At 42.5% G+C, this 25,208-nt stretch overlaps 1 protein-coding gene across 3 annotated transcripts in view; it reads right to left on the bottom strand.

Moving 5' to 3' along the window:
* The window catches only part of PKIB (cAMP-dependent protein kinase inhibitor beta), a 54,754-nt gene extending 38,510 nt beyond the window's left edge, over positions 1-16,244 (bottom strand). The window contains exon 1 of one of the 3 annotated variants that reach the window (XM_062632403.1): positions 16,084-16,244. The gene's annotated coding sequence lies outside the window, so the exon portion shown is untranslated. Of the gene's footprint in view, positions 1-15,377; positions 15,514-15,735; positions 15,818-16,083 lie in introns of those variants that run through there. The other 2 variants (XM_062632402.1, XM_062632404.1) reach the window with 2 other exon arrangements.
* Between the last annotated feature and the right edge of the window lie 8,964 nt (positions 16,245-25,208).

The raw sequence follows: 25,208 nt of genomic DNA on the forward strand, positions 1-25,208 counted from the left end.
ACCCCAGCTGCAGCTTGTGGTCATTTGCCAGTGTTCAGCTGAAGCAACCTGCTGGCACACCAGGGCTTGCCAAAGGTTGAATGGCATCTGGAGGTGAGGTGAAGGCAATCCCAGGGAAGACAATAAATCATATCTGATTCCCTAAAGAGGTGGAGAGGGACAGCAGAAGAGGAAGTGGGGTTTCCTCAATCTTTCTTCTTGCACTGTTCAGGCCAGATACAGCTGAAGCCCCAAGCATTCTCTGAGGGCTAGGACTGCTCCTCTTTGCTCTTCCTGGAACCACAGCATCTCTTCAAGAGCACGAGAGGGAAAGCAGGACTCATTAAGCTCCAGCCCTAACCTCTGCATACTCTTTTATAGCTTCATCCATCAAATGGGATTTTTATAAGTTCTTTGCAGTCCCCTGCAAGACTCCTTGGTGCTCTATCAGTAGGGAAATGCATTTTCACACACATGAAACCACCGTATTTATATTAAAAAAGGAAAAAAAAAACAAAACAAAAGAAAAACAACAACAAAAATATGCATAACTTGATGTCAGTGGCAGAAAGATGATAAGCCTGAAGCCTTGAAGATAAGCCTGAAGAGAAGCGTGTTTGAAAACTACTGTCCTATGTCCGGATTCATAGCTGAATCCACCATTTTCCCCTCCTATATTTCATATCATTTTATCATTGCACTTTATCCTCCCTTCCCCACATCCAAACTGTTCTGCACAAGAACTACTGTGTTTGTTAGCACAAGGGTCTCTGTCACGCAGGCTCTGTAATTGCATCTGCTAACATTTCTATTAATCTAACAGGCTGTGACTGACCACATGTTATTCCACATCCGGTATCACCAAGAACAAACCTGAAATAAAACAACGGAAGTAAGCCTTGGCACACTGTATATCCAGGGATATCACACTGATGATAACTGAAGGTCATCTCCTGGATTCAGTGTGCTGTGAAACCAAACCTATGGCAATCTGGTGGTGTACTTGCTCTCCTCTCTGCTATGTACACCACTTAAATGATGGCAGACTACTTACGCAGCTTTTAGCAGCCTGCAAGCAAACATAATTCTGATGTTAACGTACCAGGTATTATTCCTAGTCCATCTCTCTCCCAGGTATGCACAGCAGCAGCATTCCCTCTGTTCATTCTTGGAATGAAATCTTCCCTTTACCAATATAGAGGAAAAGAACCAATGCACTGGCTTATTCTGAGCACAGTTCACATGTCAATGCTCTACACAAGGATGTTTAGGCCACACATCAACCAACCATGCAGCCTTACAGCAACAAGCAGGGAGGTCTACATATTTTTTATTTGCCCTTGGTATGGAGGACATCACCAAAGAAAAAGAAAAGCCAGTGTACTACTGTGCTGCAGAGATCCATCAGAGAGGCTAATGCAGCCAGGGGCAATTTATAAGAGATATTCTGAATTATATCAGAAGACAAATTCACCTTCATTTATGCTCAAGCACAACAAGGCAGACAGGCACCAATAAAAGACTCTACCCTTCAAGTCCTAAGAGGTCCATTCCTTTGACCTTGATGAGCTGTGGGTCTAAGGTGGCTAACAGGACCCTTGGGGCAGGAAACTGTTTTTGAAAAAGCTGCTAAAAAGTTCTCCTAAGGATGCACTATTTCTAAAGAAATGCATAAAACTCCAGTGGAAATAGGGTAGGATACATCTCAGACAAATGAAGAGACACATGGCATAGGCCTCAAGATTTTGTGCATTCAGCCAATTTCCTTTCAGGAATTTAGTCAACATCTATAAAATATTCATGCCCATTCCCACCGAAGGATGTCCAAGCTCTACAGCAAACCTCTCATACAATGGTGTGAGTTTTCTCTCACTATTTGTTCTGAGTAACTTTTTGCTTCTCCAAAGAATCCTCAGTGCAGCATGAAGGAGAGGAGGCAGTGGTTATTTAGCAGTAGTATCATGTCTTTTTAAAGGCACAAAAGCTACCCTGCCACAAGTACCATCAGTCAGGGGTTTGTGCCTAACACTCAGGCTCTTCGTCTTAGGATTCATCAGTCAGCATCAGTCTTCTTGGGATGTATCAGAACAGGACAAAAATACCATTCTCTCAGTTTTTGTGCTTGCTGAGTTTCAAGTTAACATTTGATTCTCCAGAGATGTGTGGTTTGAACAGATGTGGGAGCTGACTGTCAAAATACTCTATGTATATACATGAAAACTGTATGTGTATGAAGAAAAAGAAAAGAACATCTACAAATAAACTACTCTCCTGGAATTGTGACCCTCCAAATACAGAATTGGAGCCTGAAAAATGGGTACCTGATACCAAAAGCTGACACTGACAAAATAACTTAGGTAAAGGAGAATGAGCTTCAAGTTCACACTAAGTCCTATACAAATGCAAGTGACAATTTTATCTGAAACTGTAAAAGACTATTAAAAACAAAATCAAAGTCAGGATATACCAATAGCCTTTCTGAGATTTCATGCAGCAAGAAAATATGCTGAATCTCTAGATCCAGGAAAGTAGTCTTTAGTAGTGTGTGGTTTCAGGCTGCTTACTACGTGACCCAAAATAGTCCAATGGACATGGATTAGTTCAAAGGCTGTAGAGATGAAAACTAACTGAGTGGAGAAAATAAGTGCCCCGTCAGTGCGATGGCAGAACACTTGCGTTGTGCAGCCCACAGATACATTAAATGTATCTGGGATCATATCATACACTTTTTCACAAACAATTAATTTCTGTTATCACCCACTTGGCACAACTGAATCCAGAGTGTGTCATTCATTTGCCCCATTAGAAGAACATAAACTCCTCGGTCTTTCAAGAAACTTCCCTGATGGCAGTTTGTTCTGCCTTTTGAAGGCTTCATCCCACAACTCAGAAGGTTGCATTTTCCCAATTTAGCGAGGACAAGCTGGAGATCCATGAGAAAACCTGCCCCTACTTCACAGATCCCCAGCTGAAGAATGGCCTCCAGCCACAGGGGAACACTTCCAATGCAGGACACCCCATAACCAACTGGGAGCAGTCTCACCATCTAACTATGGCATGGAGGGCTCTGTGGGGTGCTGCAACCTAGACCCTGGCACAGCCCTGACAACCAGATGTGGCTCATCAGCAGGCTGGAGAAAAGGCTGAACAACAGTGCAGTGATTGGGGCCACAAATAGCCACAAAACTACTATGCTGAGGTAAGGGCATGAGACTGAACCCAATGGTGTGAATGCTCAATAGACATGATTCGACAAGCAGCAGATAAATAGCTGCAAATCTCTCTCCCCTTCCCCAAGTCCCACACTTTCAGATCTGGAGAAGGAGGTACTGGCTATGTTGCTGGGATGTACTGCTACACATCAACACCTGGGCTCTGTTGAAGCTCCTTCTGAATTAACTGGATAGCAGCCCTCACTACTCAATCCTAGAGAAACAGACACAAATAAAAAATGGGGGTTTTGTGGTAAAAATGCCTTTTCAAAATCAAATTGTGAAAGACAAAAAAGGTTCCCATGAATTTCTGAATTAGAAGTAATCAATTTGTGGTGTAATAAAAAAAGGTCTTTTGGTCTGTTTGGGTTTTTGTTTGTTTAGTGGTTTAGGTTTTTCTTAACCTCAACCATCCTTCAATTTAAAGCTCCATGCAATTCCTACATTATCTGTGTAGGGATTTGAATCACTGCTGATTCAAAGCAAGGATTGCTAACAAATCTGTGCAACACCAGATCCATTAAAACAGCAAGTTAGTGGATGGGAAAACAGCAGATGCATGTGATATCCAAAATTACCTTTCCTACAGATTTCTGTGTTTGATTAAGTATATCTTTTTCATGGTATACTGTAACATGAGAGCTCTTCCCAAAATGTGAAGACAAGAATGAGGCAGTCTTTACCACCAAAACAGGAGAAGCCTCATACAGTGCAATTCAGTACTGCATATACAGTGCAAACTGTGCAAAACCACCTGTACAATTTTATTCTTCTAAATAGTGAAGTTACTTTAATAAACCTTATTAAACCCAAGCATCAGTACGAGTTACAGCATTAAATCACTGAATACAGAGCAGTCTTTCTGTGGGAAATTTAAGACCAGAGGAAATATTCTAGCCCTGGTATGTTTATAGCATCCATTTGGTTTTTAATGGAGGAAAAAGAGATCCAAGATTTCAAATGCTACTCAGAGTGTCCTGTACCTTGAAGAAGGAAGACAACTTGCACCACAACACCTGTCACAGCTCCCGAAACATGAGATGGCTACTAGGTACAACTGCCGTTGCCATGGCACATTCATTTAGTCAGCCACCATTCTCCTCAATAGAGCTGGGTAGTATTGGCAAGGTCTCATTAGACTCATCCTGGCCATTTTGGATATAAAACCAAACCATCCCAACCTTTTCTCTTACTCCTCTGTCCAGTACTACCGACACCCATTGTCAAAGCCGTGGCACACAGCCCCAGGGCCAAATGGCACGCAGCAAGAGCTCCTTAAGCCCTTTCCATGTGCTGCAGACCTTGTTCCTTGAGGTGCCTGTTGGCCCATCACCCCAGCTCTGCCCCCTCCCACGGGGAAGCTGCCTTTCCCGAGGCATTCAAGTGAACACTGCACAAACTCAGCATCCCAGATGAGAAATACAGACAGTTCATGAGCTCTTCTCCGGCAATTTATTACCAAATGCAACATGATCCCGGGGGGGGGGGGGGGAAACAGTTAACTATTATCTTTGTTCCTCTAATTTAGAAAATGAGGGTGCAATTTCCTCCAGAAAGCAGATGCCACAGGATTAGTGGTGGATTTTCCCTGGTGTTCTGTTCACAGTTTAAACATTCAAATTGGAGCATCAATAACTGTTTCCTTAATGTTTAGCACAGTAAAGCTCTGTTTTTATCTAGGGAAGTATCATTTCAGAAGTCACAGTTCACCAATGAATGCTGAGCACCACATTCATGCAGGGTGGCATTTCTCATAGGATCTACAACCCCAGAGCTGTTACTGGAAAAGCCTTTTTCTCCCGAGGGGCAGCTTTTCCACTGAAACATAATTAACAATGTAACACATCACTGCAGCTCCTCTGCACCTTCATTTGCAAATTGGTACTAATCTCTGTCAGATCACAGCTTCACTCCCTCCTCAGCTTCCCTTCCTTCTCACTCTGCCTCTCTAAACTCAGAGACACTAATCTACAGGAAAACATGCAAAGACATTTCCTAAGGAGGTATAAAATGGAGAACAGTATCTGCTACGTACACCACACAGAATAAGACTATGTGCCTTCTATACAGTTTGTATGCTTATTTTCTTAACAATTTTTGAAACTCCCATACTGACACCAGACATGATCATTCCATTATATTCCCTTCTCAGCTCCGGTTTTTCCCCTTTAAGGATTCGCTCCTCTGAACAAACCCAGAACAGTTCCAGCTGCTCCTGAGTTAGGTACTGGCTGGGCTGGCACTGTGCAACTGCAGCTCCAACACCACCGAGCTGTTTTTAGCTCCCATGCTGCCTGAAGCTGAGCATCTTCCCCCTCATCACATCCCATTTAGTGATGAGCCATTCATCCTCAGGCTTTTGAGCCCTACACTCTCTTACAAGATTGAGCCTTTAAAAGGTCTCCATCAAAAAAGCATGTCTCTATGCATGCTGCTACCAAAGCCTTTGCCCCAGAACATCAGAGGTGTCAACACAGACACTAGAAAATCAGAATTAGGTCTTATCCTGCACGTATTTTGTTCAGCTGTCTAGACTGGCTTGCTATCTGCTGGAGCAGCTCAGACTGGCACAGAAGGAGTGAAGCCAGATTCCCCTGCCAGCATCTGGTTACACATCTGAACAAATATCCACATTTTGGGAAAAGTTTAATTTCAAATGGTAATTGCATCTCACCTTCAATGGGCTCCTGCTTTTTGAAGCATCAGCTGCTGGACTGCCTCATCTGTCAGACACAACTAACCCATCCACTGCCATCTATGCACCAAATGCAAGTCCCATCAGATGGCAGCTTGGGCTGTCAGCCTTGCTTTTCTTCCTCTATGAAATACTGACATTAGAAAGTCTTAACAAGGAAACTGAGATTATGGGAAACATCTTTTGCTCCAGAGACATCAATGCCAACTGTTATCTCTGTTCTCCAGTCTCAACCAGGAATAGAGGAACAAATGCACTTGATCCTACCCTGAACGGTAGCTCTACAGAAAGGTCTGGACTGCAAATCCCAGCTTTGTGGTGGCTTTAATCAAACAGAACAGCATCAGCAGGAGTGGGGAAGTGGTGGTGGGGAGAGCCTACACCATCAAAAAATTTAAATTGACCTTTTTTTAATCTGCTTTAACCTCTAATCTTACATATTTTCTCCTAAATTCTGAAAAGGCACAGAAATGAGACCAAGATACAGATTTAAATAAAGAAATTACCATTTCCTTTCAATATGTATGCTTAGAAAATTTACACAGTTAAAATATTTATAGTAAGAGCTGATCAAGTGATTAAATATACTTTTAAAAGTTCCCTTTTAAAAACAGTACATCTCTGAATCTCCTCTTTCAGCTCCTCCATAGGATAAATCTTTATTTCATTTTGAGCAATAGAACTTCAGGTTCTAGGTTTTATAGAAACCTAAAGAACAAGCAACTTTTAAGATCATTATGTTGTTAAGTTTTAATCGGCTTCTTTGTTAGTCAAAATCAAGAGTCAGATATCACTCCATGTGGACTTGCAAAATAGGTCAGCTGGGTAAATTTATCCAGCTTTCTTCTACGCACTTTAGACACTTCACCAGTTACTACTTCTTTCTAAAGAGGCCTCCAAATTTGTTTGTTCTCTCTTTACATGACATAATCCAACTCGCTACAAAGCCTGGCTTGTTAATCAGTCACTTAATTAACACAGTGAATATACAGTTGGCTGCATTATTATATCCATTCAAGATAGGTATGTTTCTGTAACAACATTCCATTTCCATGGTGAGATGTGTGAATTGATATAGTTTGCTCAAACCAAGAAATTGGCTGTCCTTAAATGTGATTATAGCAAGTAAATTTCCATTTGTAATTATTTTAATATCAGTAAAGGTAAATTAGTTAGTACCATGAATTAACATTTATTTCTTTTACTCTCTATTTACTACTTCTACTTACTAGAACAGAAACAACACACCCTGTTGGGAAATTTGGGAAATAGATCATGCCATTTATTCTGGTTTACTTTGAAGTGCTACTTCCAGCTACCTGTAAATAATGAGGATCTGGAAGTAGAGAAAGAACATAAAAGTCAGTTAGCCCATTAAGAAAAGGAACTGCGTGGACAGCATGTACACTCTTTTCAAACTGTAATAAAGCTACAAATTCAGAATGGAAAAAGCTAGCATGGACTTTTCAATAAGTCTTCTTCCTAAAGGCATCAAGCTCTGGCTCTGTGCTATATGCCTCCCATGTTCAAGTGGAGAGCTTCCAACCACATCAATAAGAAGATGTTTCCATTAGGAACTGGTTGAGATTAATTTTTATTCAGTTCATTTGCTTCCACAATTCTAGCTTTTCCAGCAAACAAATGCAAGTTCGAGAGGAAGGAAAACAAATATACCTCCAACCCTCACACACTCATCTTCTTACGCTTTTTTTAAGTTCTCAGAGGTAAACAGCATGCACTTTCAATGACAGTTTCTGAGTAATGATGGGAAGAGTGAGGAGGTGGTTGAAAGCACCACTGGCTTCTTAATGCAAACTCTTCTATACTACTCAGGGAACACACGTTCAATCACTGCTTATGAAACAGCTTTGACAACAGGGAGGGCAGCTTTTTGCTTGATGTTTGTTTAAGTGAGGTTGTAGAAGCGACTGCTTTCATTTCACTTTTTTTTCCTTCACATTTTTTTGTTAAACAGAAGCAACCCACAGTCTTAATAACAGACTGGTGAGTGGCTGTCTTCTCCAGAGACTTCATTACCATGAGGTTTCACTGCACTCCAGCTCTTCTGAGAAGGCATTCAGAGAAAACATAAGGGTACTACAGAATTCCTAATACCTGAGCTTCCCAACAAGAAAACCAAGCAAGATGTATTAGAACAACTGCATTCCCACTGAGTGACCTTACTTTAAAACATCAAAATCACACTACTGCACATGATACCTATGTCCAAGAAAGTAATAGCACCAGTGTTTCATTTCTGAACACAGAACATAGATACCATGTTTATGCTTTAGCGAAACATATTTACAGAAATCCCTGCGTATTTATGGAACGATATTGTTCTTTGGAGAGAGCTTTCCTTAGGTGAACAAAAGCAGCAGCAAACCAAATTAGACTTGGAGCCTGAAACAGAGCATGTATAGCACACTTACTTACAAATTATTTTGCAACACTGAATGTAACCATATTTTAGACAGATTATATTGGCAAGATATTGAAGGCAGGGTCTGCAAACCACTCTGCTGTTGTAAGCATCTATTTGTTATTTCTTATTAAAGGTAGTCACTGGCCTTCTTTCACTTTGGGAAATAAGGGTCTCTCTTCCCTGTTACATTTTTCATGCACAGATGGTAACAAGGACTTTGCAGCAACTTTGCAGAGCTCAGCTTTGAGCTTGGAATGCTAGGGTCACAGACAACTCAGTCTGGACAGGAGAGCAGGAGGTCCCTGGTCCGGCTGTGCTGCAGCAGGCTCAGCGCTGAGGTCAAACAGGGCTCCTCAGGGCTGTGCTCCCTCTGGACTGGAAACCCCCAGATGGACTCAGCACAGCCTCCCTGGGTAGCCTGGCCCTGGGAAAAAGCCTTTTCTTTGTGTGCCAGATGGACCTCTTTTGCTTGGTCCAGTTGAGGCTCCTTGTCGCTGTGACTCCCTCTTCTTGACTAGCTCCCTGCAGGTACCAGGGGCTACTAACAGCCCCTGCCAGAGCTTTTAGGCTGGGCCAGCCCCATCCATAAGCCTCTCCTTGAGGAGCAACTGCTCCAGACATCACCATCATAATGCTGATACTCTTGAAAACGGCTACTTCCCCAGAGCCTATTTTACAGGAAAACAGATAAGATGAACCGCACTGGTAGCCCCTGTCAGCTCCACATCATCATTTGACTCCTTGCATCAGGGCTGCAGCTAGGTTCCTGTGTCCAAGCCCAGCTCTGCTACAGGCAGGGTTACAGCTAAACCAGGGTCTCATCTTCCAGCTACAAGTTGCCCCTGTAAGAGTATTCTATTCATGTTCTGGAAGAAGTGGCAACAGAAACACAGAACTCTGCTCTGCTCCTAAGTTCCAGGGTGGCTTCACTTTTTTGTGGAACTGTTTACAAAGCCAATTCTCCAAATTTTTATTCATACAGCAGCAGAAAAGCTCTAGCACTCCCACTATATCCTGGATTTAAATTAAGATGAAGTGCCATAGGACTGCTTAATGTCTCATTGTATCATTTGTGCTATTCACAACTGGCTAAACCCTGAGAAAAGTGAATACTTCAGCTATTAGGCAAACCACATCCTTCTACTTGGTACCACAGAGGAATCCTGGTAACATTTCAAATGCTACTTCCAGAACTGATTGCCCAGTCAGAGACAGAATTTCTAGACATCACCTTCCTGTCTCCTGCTTCCTCTAATCCTCCTATCAAACCAAATCCTATCCACAACAGACAGAAGAGACCTTCCAAGGCCTCTGTATAAATATTTACAAAACAAATCTTACCAACTGTATTTAATGGAAACTCTCTTAATTAAGTACGGTAAAATCCACCTTTGTAGATATAAATTGCTTATGAATAAGGCATACCACATATTGCCCAAGAATTAAAGCTGTGTGTGATGTGGCAGAGCGAGGGTGTAGGCTCACCTTAATGGTAATCACTTTGGCACCACACAGCAGATATGTCACAAAGCACTTGCATTACTTTGTGTGAAATATGTAACAGCTGCCAACGCTTCTGCTTCTGTCTGAGCAAAAGCAAGATACCTTGCAATGAAGAAACTGTAGGTATTGATGGGTGAGGTACTCAGCTACAGAATACAAATGACACAAGATTTAAAACTAGGCAAAATAAAGGATGCGTCACACCTACACAAAAGAGAATACTTTACCCAGACAGAACATAGAGTTGCGTAAGTTTTATTAGTGCCTGTCTGGTATCTTGGCTTCGGATCATGCAGAGATTGTGAAATACCACACTTCCACTTGTTTTCTGTGCTGTACATGGAAATACATGCAGCCATACAGCTACCACATAAGCTCTCCCTAGGGTATAGTTAACTCTGAGATGTTTCCTAATCAGAGTGTGTTATGTTATGGTGAAAATGTACACACTTTAATGCAATATTGTATGAAAGTATGACAAACTAGCGCTTTAAAAACTCACAAACATACTGAAACTTTCTTCCTCTCTGGTTCTCCTCATTCTCATTTTTGTTGGTTCCTTTTCTTTCAAGGCCTATCACACAGGTATTGCTAACCATTTTGTATTAGCAACCAACTCAAAATACTGTGAAGAGTATCCTAGTGACATTACCCTTCAACAAGTGAGCCTGCTCCATCAGGAATAATAATCCCAAAGACCAAACCCAGAGATCTGAAGGCATTTGGGTTTGTCTTGTAAAAATGGCTTGTGTACTCCTTAATACTTGTTTTTATTGACCTGCCGGCTTTTCCTTACATAAACTGAGTTGCAGGATGTCAATGTGATCCAAGGATGACTCCAAAGGAGAGATTTTTATTCTAGAAGAGGAAGCTGTAACAACCCAAGAGGTGCTGAATGCAGCATGTCTTCCAGGGGCATTCCCACAACTCTGCCACTGCATTACTTAACATGGTTACAGGCTACTCAGAAGCCTATGGGTTTCCCACAAAATTTGGTAAGCCGGTTTCAAAGGTAATTGAAAATGGCTAAAATAAAAGGCTTCCCATTTGTCCATCAAGGCTTGAAAGCATCATAAATTATTCCACTGTTCTGCATCAGCAGGTGTTTAGATCTGCAAAAACGACCAGTACTGTGTACTACAAGCCCACTTCACCTTCCTCTGTCAGATGGAATATGTGGACAGGATGGGGAAAGTCAACAAAGAGGAAAATAATGCACTGCTATCATTATGTCTACAGAAATGCTGCTTAATCTGGATTAAAGAAAAAAGCAAGAAGTGCTCCCTGATCTGCAACTGTTTCTCTGGGATCTTCCTAAGGACACCACAGAAAATAGAAGGTGTTTAATTAAGAGCTGCCTCCTTTCAGCACAACCTAGCACGGATTGCCCCCTCCTCTGGGGTCAGCAGAGAAAGATGCGTGCTACATATCAAAGCAAGCACATGCAGAAAAGCTTCTGACATGTATATTCAGTGCTTACTGTGCTCTGGCAAGGCACAGTAACGGCTCCTGTCCAAATGCCTCAGCCTGGGTGCACCTGACACGGCTCTACACCCAAAGGCTGCTCAAGGTACACAGCTTCCCGTGTGCAGTGCAAACCTGACACAGCTGGCAGAATCACTACTCTCTTCACTGACACTGTGTTTTTAGGCTGTAGTGATGTGTGCTGCCTTGGCTGCAGCTGAACCATATTAAGGGCTCCTGATCTCAGTCCCCCTGCTGGCTTTCCCACCACAGACCACCCCCTTGGCCTCTGAGCAAGGGCTATGCTCTGCTCTCCACAGGATGTCACTGCCCTTCCCCAACCTGCCAAGGTAAGTGCATGGGTTTGCACACCCTGCCTGACCTGTCACAGTGGTACAAGTTGAACATTTCTACTGGCAGCATTTTAAGGTCCCTTGGATGCATCTTAACCAAAACAAACTGGGTAGCACCTACGCGTGCTGCTACATCCCACGTTTCTGGGAGTGATGCAACTGCTGGTGAGGGGTGGGGAGTGAGAAACCTCTGTGGGAGCTGCTTCTTAAAACCAGCTGGAAGGCACACAGCCTAGCATGCCTGGTGGCAGCTCTCCAGGGTGCAGGGAGAGCCATGTGGGGCTGCTGGAAGGGCCACATACCTGCAGTGGGGAAGGACGTTTGCTTCCATCACAGTGCACAGGATGAGGCAGGGCAAGATGTCACATGAGCTCATGTGCCTGCTCCCACTTTGCTCCTCCTCTTGCTAATATAAACCAGGATACTAAAGTCAAATGTAATCACTATACAGGCACGGTGCTCTGTCTTTAGTGGGGAATGCAGGCTTTAATAATACATAAATGATTTCTAAAAGAGGTAGACCTCAGCTTAGTGCAATGCAGACAAATACTTGAATGCAGACAAATACTTTAAAAGAAATCATCTGCTAAGCACTTTACTAAATTGGTTTCATTTATAGATACGTACACTCACGCCCAGAGAGCAAGTCCAGCTGATACAATTTCTACAATAGGAAAAGCCTAGCAAGTCAGCTTATTGAACTATTAAAGCTTTCTAAAACACAACAAAATGGAAAAAAAAACCAAAAACAAACCCACAAACCTACAACAATTTTGTAGGGAGGTAATGAAAGACAGACAAGTATTGTGATGGTATTAATGCTGGAAAGATGAGGAAGGAGAAAATGGGCAATTACCCATAAATATAGCTCTTAGCTTTAACTATATAACAGAACAAGTAATCGGAACAATAACCACCACTTAAAAGTCAATAAAAGCAACATGTATTTATAAAGGCCCTGCTAGATAAACTCACAATACCTTTTCATATTTCTCCTCCATTACCATTCTGTCACGACACAGGAAGAGTGTTACAGCATCCTGCTTGGCAGAGAAAGCAGACAAGGGTGTTTGGACGCAGCCATAAACAGAAGAAACAGCAGTGGCAGTAGGAAGCAAATTAAAGTCTCATCAAAAACTTGTAAGCAATTCAGAGAAATTGATTGTGGAAGAAAGTAGGTTTTATTGTGACCACAGTAACTGAGTGTTTGCACCAAGTCAAGGTAAAGAAAACCAATAACTGTACTATTAGCTACCAACCCTGCATACAGAAGTATTAAATTATGAGCTAGGAAAGCAACAAGTCAGATTTTGAAGTTGAGGAACAGCAGAGTTTATATATATCTCATTACCAGAAACATCTCGGACAAGCAGAGTTTATTTTGGAGTTACTATGGAAAAGAAAAGGCACAATCAAAACTTCCAAGACTCTGCACTCCCAAGGAGCAAATAAATTGAAAATCAGCAACCCTTGAGCAGCAGAAGCTATGACACTCAGCATCCTACAGAGCACCCACAGGAATTTTCTGACGTCTAATAAGTTGAATCCTTGCTATAGCTCTTCTCTCGGTGGGGGCATCAACCTCATCTCTCTCATCAACCTGGTCACCACAGTTTTTAGGTTTGTAGGAACTTCCAGCACTTTGAAATCTCTACTCTCCTATTTATATCGGTTTAAATCGATCCCGGAGGTAAAAATACTTCAGGGCAATGAGGGGAACTATCAGTCAGACAGCATCATTGTTACCATTACTATTTCAGCTTCATCTCCTTAAGAAACCAGGTTGAAAATAATATAGTCAGGAGAGAAGAGAAGAAATAACAAACAGAAATGTCACATGGAAAAAACTTTTAAAACCAGAATTAAGCCAAGTACAGAAGACATTATTTCATGAGAGAAAAGGCAGATATGGAAGCTTTTCATGAACAGATCACCATTCCTGGCTTTCTAGGATTTCTGTTAAGCCATAATCTTAGGCTGCAAGGAAAATCTGGATGATCCCCTTGTAAAAATGTAACTACCAGAATCTTAATCCATTCCAACACAGATGTTTGACTGTCCAAATACTTCTACTAGACACAATCACTTGGATTTACTTCTGTAATTCTCCCCTTTCACTGCTGGTGGTGATCCCATGGGTCTGAGCGGTCTGTCTGGAGGCCACAGGGTGGAACAAATCAAGCCATCAATCAGAAATCTTGTGTCATCTCAGTGCTCACAAAAAAGAACCAGGAGCACATCAGCAGGGAGCTGTTGCAGTGAATGGAAGCTTTTTGGCCATCAAGATATGGACAGGGTGCAGAAATTTCCCTCGTTGTTCCCTCAAAGCCAATTAAGAGGGAGCTGTGCCCTGAGAAGTGAGCGAAGTCCTGGAGCATCCTTATCAGAAAGAGAAATCAACGAAGCCCAGCAGAAAGCCAAGCAGGAGTTTGGGGAACAGATGCGTGTAAGACAAAACAAAGTAGACTGATCTGTGTTCCAGCAGGGTGTATTTCAAAACCAATCTACAGAACTGAACCTTTACTCTAATGGTAAAGTCACTGCTATTAGAAATTATTTGGGTATTTCTAATGAAGTTCCACCTTATCTTACTTCTGTATAAGTATTTTTTTACCAACCACAACATCACATCTCATAAACATCCTGGCACAAACATTCAAGTTCATATTTCCAAAGGGAATATTAACAATTGAAGAAAAGATCCCACCCCACAACATTCTCATCCCCCTGACTTCTTCAATGAGGAAAGGTAAACAAAGTGTCATGGCCTTCCCTTCAGCTGCTTTGGAGGTCTCTGTTCTGACCAAATATTTCAGCCAAACTGCTTTTTCTAACTACAAAAGGTGATGAAGTTATACAGTGCAAATAAACATGCCCTACGCATTTCCACATTCATCGATCCTAACCACAATGCCCCCAAAGGTGGCTAGGATTTTCTTGGAATCACCAAAATCTCATTGCTTTTCAAAATTCAGACCTTCAGGAACTGGGTGTATCTGTACCAGCCAAACAGCATGCTGTGCATCATTTTATCTATTTCTCCGGGAATATTTTGAACACTCTTTCACTTCTTCCTTTGCTAAAAGCATTCGCCTGCTCCCCAGAGTCCACAGATAACTCTGAACAAATGCAGAGGGGCATAATTCATAATGGAATTAAGAAACAATTCTCTTACTGCCAACATTTTGTTGCAATCAGAAATAAAAATCCCTGCCTTGCGAGTGATCAAAGTACAAGGGCACTCCTTGCAATCACGGGAAGATGAAAGTCAATGATGTTATAAAGTGATTTTCTAGGACCATCTTTTGCATCAGCAAACTACACGTTAGTTCTTCATTATGTTGTCCGTACAACTTTAATTAGAGTTTATGCACAACGGTTATTCTTCAGAAATGTATTTTCATATAACTAGCAGTGTCATTATGCAAATAAAGCTGATTATTTTTCCTCCCTAGCCTTAGCGTTCTTGCCACTGATTAATTTGACCACAGAGGCATAATTGCAGAACGGAGATGTAGATAAAAATTGCACCTGAAGCACTTCTGATTGCTTCTCTGCCAGAGAAAAAAGTCTGCTTGTTCTCTTCCTGAAGAGAGGCAGTCTATTTATGACACCGGTTATCAGTTTCCCTCAGCACTCCCTAAAGGTTAATATCTAACGTTAATGAACATTAAACCTGCCCAGTCCAACGCCGCGGAAGCACCTAGGTAGGGCAGGTGGCACGAACAGCTTACCCCGTCACTTACCCACGGTCACGCAGGACACTCGGGAAGAGGTCGGACACCAGACCTCGCGTCCCGGGAGCACCCTTAGCAGCGGCTCATCCCTTCTCTCCCAGCGCACCGCGTCTACACCTTCCTGCCCTAGCTCTCCTCATTCCCTTCCACAAGCAAAGGGCTGCTGCAGGGGCCGGGGTCGCTGCCCGGGGGGGACGCACACCTTATCGGGACGCTCCGCCTCGCCGCGCACGCACTTCCCGGCACCGCCGCCGGCACCCGGCCCGGGAGACCGAGCCAGCCCCGGTAGTCACGGCCCGGGCGGCAGCGCACTCTGCCTTGCGCCGCTTCCCGCCGCCTGACCCCCGCCTGCCGCCGCCGCTCTCACCTAGCGCCGGGGGTGCCGCTCCGGCGGCCAGCGCCTCTCTGCCGTCGGCCCGCGCCGCCACGGGAGCCGTGGCCGTGCCGGGAGGGGGCGGCCGCCGTGCCCGCCCTGCGGCCGCACCGCACCGCGCTGCACCGCCCCCCCGGCGGCGCCCCCGTCCCGGCAGGGAGCGGTGCGGGGGGACCGGGAGCGAGAGGGCGGCCGGCATGAGGGGACCCCAAGCGCTGGCGTGAGTCGGCACTCCTCGAAATAGCGAGTGGGGAGAGGCCCAGCTTGTGCTCCCCCCCCCCCCCCGCCCTCCTAGTTTGCGTCTGCAACCGGGAGAGGGGACCTGCCCAGGACCCCCCTCACCTCCAACGAGCGAGAAGGGATGCGCCTCCCGAGGCTCCTTGTCACCTCCAGCCCCGCAGATGCACAGAGCTGTCCCTCTGCAAACGAGCGGTGGCGAGGAGAGCAGGTCTGGTGTCCGGTCACCCCAAAATAGCAGGGAAGAATACAGCTCTTTCTGGAGCCTTGCTCATTTTAGTGTCAAGTTCTTTGTGTTACACTTGGGTTTGTTTTCTTTTTTGGCTGCAGTCCCTCAAACTGCACCAGCAAAGTGACACAGGACATCCTCCCGCTCCTGCCCCACGCAAGCAGCCAGTGTCTGACGAGTTCTGGTATGAAAACAATGCATAAAGTTGGCACCTGGATGTAGCCATATGTGACCCTTTTCTGGTTTCAAGCTTTGTTGTAACCACGCATGGAGAGGCCAGGACACAGCTGCACTCGTCTGTCCTAAGACTTCTGGCCCCTGGGACATGGAGCTTGGAAAAATGCAACCTGGGCCTGAAATTCAGCAGTCTTTGCAGGCTTTTGTTTTCTTTAAAATGATGCCCTGTGAAGAATATTGCAAGTTCCCTGTGTTAACCATTGCATTTCACTGGAAACACAAAAGTTAACTTCTGGCATTGTAGCCAGTATATGGAGGCACCAGTACATTCCCTTCAGCTGGATGCATAGGACCATGCTACACCAAATTGGCCTTGGAAGCTTTTAAAAAGATCCATACATTTTAAGCATTGATTTTTAACATGGATTGGTTTTTTTTTTTTGAGATTGTACCAAAAGGACTCTATCTATTTTGTAATGCCTTTAAAGTGTTTTCAAAATCTCACTACAGCCGATCCATACACATCTGAGCCTTCATCCAGCCATTTCCCTAGATCCAGACACAGCCTCATGATAAGGGAACTTGCACAGAGGTTTTCCATTTATACCTGATACGCTGAAAGCTGGACAAATTCAGCTAAAGATGGGTATCACACATGGGTTGTTCAGTGCGTACACTACAAACCATGTCAAGCTTTTTATCACACTTATTTATGATGACAAATAAAGGCAGCCAGAGGGTTAGAATTCCGTTTCACTTTGAAACTGAAGTTGGTGTTCCTGAACCTAAAATCCCTTGGTTTTACTTTTTACATTTTTCTGGTGTGACCTAGAATACTTAGGATCTATTTTTAAGACTATATAAGCCATGATATTACAGTAATCCAATTTACAATGGGAATTTTAAACACCTAATAACCCAGGTGATGGCTTGGAATTGATTCATTATCTTGTGTTTTTATTAGGTCTTTCCAAATGTCCTCTGAAAGTGTAAAAGCTGTAGTCTGGAGTCATGCCAACAGTCCCTCTGAAATATTTTTCTTAGAACATAATTTACTGCATTCCCTTTACTGATTAGTCTCTTTGGCATTTATTTTATTATTTGGGCAGATGGTTTGATTTCTCAAAAAGCCTTTATGACTACTATTTTTAGCATAATGACAAAAATAATTGGCAGATGTCCTTCATTATCTGGGTTGTCAGAGGTTCATTCAGAAGAATGAACCTGCAGTTATTCTCCCATAAAACTAGTATTTATACTATGGATTTACATTCAGCTGTTCATTTTTCCAGCAGAAACTGGAAATCAGTCTGCTGATCACCTGTGGTGCTTAGTTTGTGTGAGGACACATCATAGAGTTGTAGAATCATAGAATAGTTAGGGTTGGAAAGGACCTAAAGATCATAGAATCATAGAATCGTTAGGGTTGGAAAGGACCTTAAGATCATCAAGTTCCAACCCCCCTGCCATGGGCAGGGACACCTCAAACTAAACCATATCACCCAAGGCTCTGTCCAACCTGGTCTTGAACACTGCCAGGGATGGAGCATTCACAACCTCCCTGGGCAACCCCTTCCAGTGCCTCACCACCCTTACAGTAAAGAACTTCCTCCTTATATCCAATCTAAACTTTCTCTGTTTAAGTTTTAACCCGTTACCCCTTGTCCTATCACTACAGTCCCTAACGAAGAGTCCCTCTCCAGCATCCCTAAAGCCCCTCTTCAGATACTGGAAGGCTGCTATGAGGTCTCCACGCAGCCTTCTCTTCTCCAGGCGGAACAGCCCCAACTTTCTCAGCCTATCTTCACAAAGGAAAGAAGAATATACCCGACCTCTCTATATATCGCTATTACAAATATTAGTGCCAAGATACATCCTGGTCTTAGCTTGGTAATACCATGTGAAGGCCTTGACATCTTTCTAGCCGACTTGTATCTCCACTGAGGGAAAATCCAACCCGTGTACTCCTTTGGGCTGATGTAGTACTTGTGAGGTAGCACGAGACACTGCTCACCTTTCCTCATGCAGGATGTCTGCCATGTGCAGTCAGGATTTCATGTGTGGTGTTTCATGGGGAGTACTTCAGACATCTGTTCTGAATTAGACCCAACGCAAGTGCAGGGAAGAACTATAGTTACTATATGGCGACAAGCTCTTCAGAGATGTGTGTGTTCCTACTGTGACACTGAGAGAAAAATCCTTTCTGTAGAGGAGCAGATCACTTACCTTAGTGATGTTCACCAGCAGAAAACTGTTTTCAAGCAGCTGGGATGAATTTATTCTCTGCTGTGGGTATGCCCTGACAGAAATGCAGTGCATCCCACTTAGAGCCACCATAGGGTTTCTCTTCCTTTTCTTCATCATAAACTGATGCTTCTTTAACTTTTCCCTCCTTACAGCAAAATCAATGTCACTTGAAAACCAGATTTTATATCTGTAAGGCTTGCTGAGAAATTTTTCATGCTGTAGCTCTGTGCAGTTTCTGTATTTAGGATAAGGAAAAAAGCCTTCAAAAATATTCATGCCAAGTCTTTCTTTCTTTGTATTATATTGTACATACTGTTGAGTGTTTCAGATAGAAAATGATAAAAGATTAAAACCCAAAGAAGCTTCTAATGAAATCAATTGCTTTCACAGGAAACAGCCCAGTTCAGAAAATACTGTAGAGGACTAATTTTTTATTACAGTTGATAAATCTATGAAGAAGAGTCTGTTTTACTTTGTGCCTAGAAGGCAGGGAATTAATTCAGTGGACCAGATCCTTGCTAGTCCTGTGACCATGTTCCATGTCCACCTGCCACCTGAAGTTTTTTAGAATAACAGTGCATAAATAAAGTAAAAATAAAATAAAATAAAAATGCAGACTCTGATGATTACTTTGCTGTCCCCTCTTGCAGCAAGCACTGGTGATGCCAGCCAGGAGAGGAAGGGGCAACACCTGAGGAGTGGCAGGAAGCTGCACCATCCTTCCCTCTTGGCCACCTCACAGGATTTGCCATGTAGCAAACCTACTGCCCATGGCCCTTCACGGAGCTAGGGTTAGAGCTATGCTGAGCTGGGCTTTCATGGGTTGTGAGCAGCTACAGCACAGGACGTAGCAATGTATCAGAGGCTCAGGCTGCCTTTTAACCTGGAGGCAGCCTTGCCTCAGTAAAGGCTTCTGAACTCTCTACTTTCTTCTAGAGAAGCTGACTTTAGAAAGCTGAAATTTTGCCCTCTTTAAAACCATCTATTTAAGAGATGCAGAAGAAATTAATATTCCTTGTAAGAAAAGAATAAGATTCTTAGAGGGCTATAAATTAAATGACAGAGCTAAACAGAGGAAGAGGCTGTATCTGAAGGTAAAGGGTGCTTTTCAAAACGTGGAAGTTGTGTGCAAACAAGGGATCTTAACACAGATCATGAATCCAGACGAATTAGGCTCAAAATTATAAACAAAGATTTCAAAGGACAACTTGCTACAGGCAAATATAAAAGTTACTAATAAAATCTTAGACCACAAGAACTAGGAAACTCTGCAGAGATGATGGATGATCAAGAAGGAAGAGGATCACAAAAAAAGGCCATGGAAGATGTGCAATTGCTACTCTTTGTTGCAGTGTTCACTACAAAAGGCCTTGGAGACATTCATATCCATACTCTTGCTTTGCAAAAATCAGGTCTGAAGTTATCTCACATTGAATGGTTGGAAGAAAAAATATAGCTTAGATAAGTAAAATGGATAATAAAATCAGCTGGCCTAAGTCCTGTTCACCCAGTAGTTCCTAGAGTACTAATATTCCTAGATAGTGAATAGTTGTTCCACCAACTGAAGTGTAAATTTACCATTCAAATAGTTCTTGAAGTCAGCCAAATAGAAGGTACCAAATTTTGAAAAAGGCTCCAGAAGGTGTTTGTATTTGAGTCAATCCACTTAAAAATATCCTAAAGAGTATTGTCAGCCAGCACATGAACAACTCTGAACTAATGGGGAAATATCAACCTACTTTTTATGGAAGGAAAACATGATTCCTGCTATCTGCTGAAGGCTTCATCAAGATCCTTTTATATGTACATGATCCACTCTACATGAAACTCTTAAATACCATTAATGCTTCTGTTAAGGTCTTTTAAGAAAAACCTGTGAAGTCCATTATAAAGAAACTCAACTATCTTGAGATGAGAAGGATTAATAACTACCCAAAGGCCCATCATGGGGTATTAAAGAAAATGGTCCAGTTGCATCTTCTGTCTCAGAACACAGGAAAAGGAGCGTTGAATGAAATCCTCAGACAGTGGGTTTGAGACAAACAAAAGGAACTACTTGTTCCATATGGCTCCTTATTAAATGACACTTTGACCACATAATCAGAGAATCATGTAGAAACAAAAATCATAAATGGGTAAAAAAGTGCAAATTATACCAGAAATATCCATCAGGTACAACTAAAGACACAAATTCAAGTTTCCAGCTCTTTATATGTGTGAGGCCTCTAATAAATGACTGAAAGTAACAAGGTTTATAACAGCCTGCAGAGACAGAAAAGCACGTTCATCATCTGTGTCTCAGCTCCCTGCAGCTTTAACACTTGCAGTCTTTATGCTTACTTGGGGAAAGCTCAAACTCTGGAGACATTCAGAAATCTTCTTGGAAAGAATATTGGTTGGAAAAGGTGTTTCAGTATGAATATTAGATTTTTCATTTACTTCTTTACCAGCATTTCCATTAACATACTGACAGCATGAGCGCTGCATGGAGCCCTTCCTAGTTTGCATAGCACAATTACTCTAAGTGGCAACATCTTTTTCTTCTTACTATCATATTCTTATGCTGATTAAAACCAGGAGAGGGCCTCCAACATATTGGCCTCCAGCCACTGGCCTCTAAATTAGTATGAAGCAAGAGTTAGCTCTGCAAAAGTTGAAAGCAAGTATGAAGCAAAAATCAAGCTTCTGATTTATGAGATTACGTGTATGCATCCAAATACATGTACACTTCCCTGTGCAAGCAACCTGTCACCTGTGATAGAGCATGAGGCTTCACATCTGTCTGCGACCTAGAGCAGAACTGGCAGGTACATATGTGCTTTGAATTAAAGCTCTCTAAGGAGAATGGAAGAGGTTACATTGCCTAGATTCAGATATGTCTACTCAGATATTCATATTCACATATGTTCTACTGCAGTTGAAATGTGTGTTTGTATCAGAATGATAGAGCCAGGGTCTGAACAAAGATGCTGCTTTTTCAAGCCGGAGTTGGCCCTGACATGTTGCATGTGAGATGTGCCCTGCAGATATCTGCCTCTTGCTTCCTACCCTTCCTCATCTCCAGGCTCCCACACACATTCATAAAAGGATTAGAGCATTTAAATAGCCTGCTTACAAAACTGTATTGAGACATAGATACTGATGCAAATTGTACAGCCTGTTGGCACTGTATGAATCATGCCAGGCCTAGAATGTGTCTACATTAATTCTGTGTGTGCTGTATTTCCATATCCAAACTAGTTCTCTTTTGATATTCATATTTGAATTGCCTTCATTTAGATTATTTTCTTTCTTCTTGCAATTTTCCTTTGCATCTATTAATGGTTTGCCAAGTCTCTGTATAAGTAGCTGATTTCCAAAGCTTCCCTCATCCTGTTCTGTGTTTGATGTGCAGTTCTTCCAAAGAATGTAAACAGTGGCAATTGGAAATCGAGATAAAGAAAGAGGCATCTCTTAAGCTAATTGTTACAAACAAATGCTTGTTAGGAACAGAAACAAAAGTATCACGAAAGGGTCAATTCCCACTGTAAAGCTGCTTCTTTGCATCTCAGATAGAGACACAGTGGACTTATGACCTACCATTTTGGTCAACTTGAATTTATATGGAAAGCATGTGCTACCCTTCGCACCCTGCCTGCTTTCTAAGGGGAAAGCCAGCTCTTCCCAGGTCACCTCCATGAAAACACAGGCACACACGAAACCTCACCAACAGCACATACAACATGCATGCAAGAGCCTGCTGGTACTGTCACTGACAAGGAGTAGTACTGCCACAGGATACATCACTTGCTGTGATGGCTGCTGTGTTGAATGGCCATATGCAGGTGATATATTTGAGAGTGGCTATAATACACCTGTCAGTAGGAGTTTGTATTTATCAAGTCAGGCATACCTTTGGTAAATCTGGTACCAAAGGGGATTAGCAGGCAAAATGCATGCAACCCTCTGTGCTGCAGCAGCTACCAATGTTTGATCCTTGCTACCAGAAATTACAAGAACACTTGTAACAAATGCAGTTGTTTATAAAAACATGGAATAGCCTGCTGGGTGAAAAGTTCATTAAAAGTCACATTCTATTAACAAATGACTGTCATTGCCAGATGTGTATATCCTGAGGTATGGTTTAGTATGTCAGACACAGCCAGAGCGACGGGCTACATGGTGTTAATGCTTAGCTGACAATTTCACAAAGCATCACACTAAGTAAAGAAAATAAACAGCCTAACTCACATACCTTAAGCTAACTGAGGTGAAATATGAAATAAGGGAAAAAAGATGATGTCCAAAAAATACAGAGAATTGCAATGTGTTTGCATGCATTCCCCAGCCTGTGTTTCCATGCTTCATCCAACTGGGGAGCAAACATCTCCTTTTCAGATCAATAAATAACAAATATTTTGTTCAGAAGCAATAAACCCCAGCAACAGAGTTCTAAGTACATTACTCAAAAGACAACAAAGACAAGGTAGGTCTCAAATGTGACCTGCTGGGCTTCTGGAGAGAAGCAGAATTGCATACAAGCTCAGAAGACCCAAAGTGGTGGGTGGTGTTAATGAGACTTTCCACAGCTTTGTGGACCATCTTCCAGGCTTAACACATTTTACTGTGATGTTACAACTGAAGTACAGACAGCTGAGGCTGTATTTTCATTATATGAGAGGACTGGCAACAGCATTGAGTTCAGGAGGAATTCGCCCCTGACACCTACTTCACAGATGGCCAGTTTTAGCTCCATGAAATGGTGCATCACCTCCTCAGCTGTACAACTGGCTGCGGGGTCATGCTGTAAACTGGAGCAGCAAATGGGACATAAGGGTGGGCCAGAGGCACTGACGAATAGTGCCAGAGTGGTATCATGAAAGCATGGTCTCCACTCAAGCTCTGCCATGCTGCAACCATCTACATGAGCTTTTCTGGGTGGGATTTTTTCTTCCTTCTATTGGAAAAGTACAAGGAAGTCAGGAAAAATTTACTTGTATGGCTGTCTGCAATGTGCTTCTTCATGACTGAAGTCAGTTCAGCTTTCCAGAGCTGCTAACGCTGGCTGCTGCAGTAATGTCACATATTGTATGAATTCCTGGGCTGAACATTTTCACTTTTTCTGAACTATCTATCCTCTGCACAGCATAACCAATAGGCAAAAGGACCATATGGGATGAGGATACCCACTAGTCCCAGCTGGAAATGTTGGGAAATTGTCCTACCAGAAGCAATCTTATCAGATGTCCAGAATAAGCTGTAATTGCTGAGGAAAAGTGCTAAAAAGGTGAGAATTGAGATTTAAAAAAAAAAAAAAAGAAAAAAAAGTTTGAATACAAAGAATTATCTCCAGTTTTCTCACTCCAAAAGGGGCAGGTTCACAGCATCCCTCTTGATCCCTTCCACATTTCCTTTCCAAGGGTGTTTGACCTGTCCCTCAAACATGGCCACAGGAAGCACATGCCTGTTACAAGCACATGTTGCTCAAACCACAGAAAAGCAAGTAGCAGCAGGACATCCCTTCTGCTTGCACAAGAAGCACTTGTGATACAGCACAAGACAGAGCGCATGCAGTCTAACAGCAGTCACAGTCAGACAGTGCTCCTGACATTAACTCCACCAGTAGTACAGAGCACTTGTACAGCATTATATGGCAAGTTAGTTGCAAGAAATAAGTCTAGAAGAGTTACAGTGCCCATGTCTCTCTCATAATCCCATAATAACACATTTGTTTATTTCCTCATCAAATGACTGTACACAGTGTGTTGCCATTTATTTATATTATGCGTATGCAGGCTACAACCACATCTCTCTCAGGTCCTACTTGTCATGCAAAAGAAGAGCAAACAAGCCCTGAGACACATATAATGAGGAATAAGCACATATTGGTAGGGAGAGAAAAGAAAAACAGCATTGTGGAGAATTATCTGCATGTCATCACAAAGTGATCAGAAAGTGACAATTATTACAAACATCCAAGCATGCGATTGTTGTCTGGCATTAGTTGTCATTTGAATTTGGTTTCTGAGTAATCTGGAGTAAAAAAGTTCCAAATAAAGAAGCCACAGCGCATGTGATTTGGAACAAAAAAAGAACAGAGAATAGAGTGGACTTGAATCTGAGTTCCCATTTCAGACGTAGAGATCATTGTCAGGGATGATGTAAGCAGTGATGATACAAGCGGTAATAAACTTGAGCTTGCATTGTGTCTTACTCATTTCATAGCTGGCTCAAAGCAGTCTCCAGGGAGAGAGCACATGGATATTGAAAACCGTTCTGAAGAGGGGTGAAAGGACATTTTGTCTTAAAAAAAAAAAGAAGGCCGAGAGAAGATGTTTCATGAAAGAACCTCTCAGAATGAATCAGCTCTTGGAGTGCGTCAAGTAAGCATTACAAAACAGACTGTTTCTATGTATTCACCATTCAAAAAACCTTCAGTGAATCAGTGAATTAATTTCTTTAAGGAAGTTTCTCAGAAATGCCTCACCAACATTACTGGGGAATTAATCTTTATAATTCAGCTGTCAAGCAGTGTGACTGATCACACTTATTCGGTCTTATTCTTGCTCCCTCATTAAATGGTCTCTGCTTTGAAAAG

This window comes from Pezoporus occidentalis, unplaced genomic scaffold (genome assembly GCF_034315485.1).
Source record: "Pezoporus occidentalis ecotype Australia unplaced genomic scaffold, CSIRO_AGI_Poc_V1 ctg39, whole genome shotgun sequence".
NCBI lineage: Eukaryota > Metazoa > Chordata > Aves > Psittaciformes > Psittacidae > Pezoporus > Pezoporus occidentalis.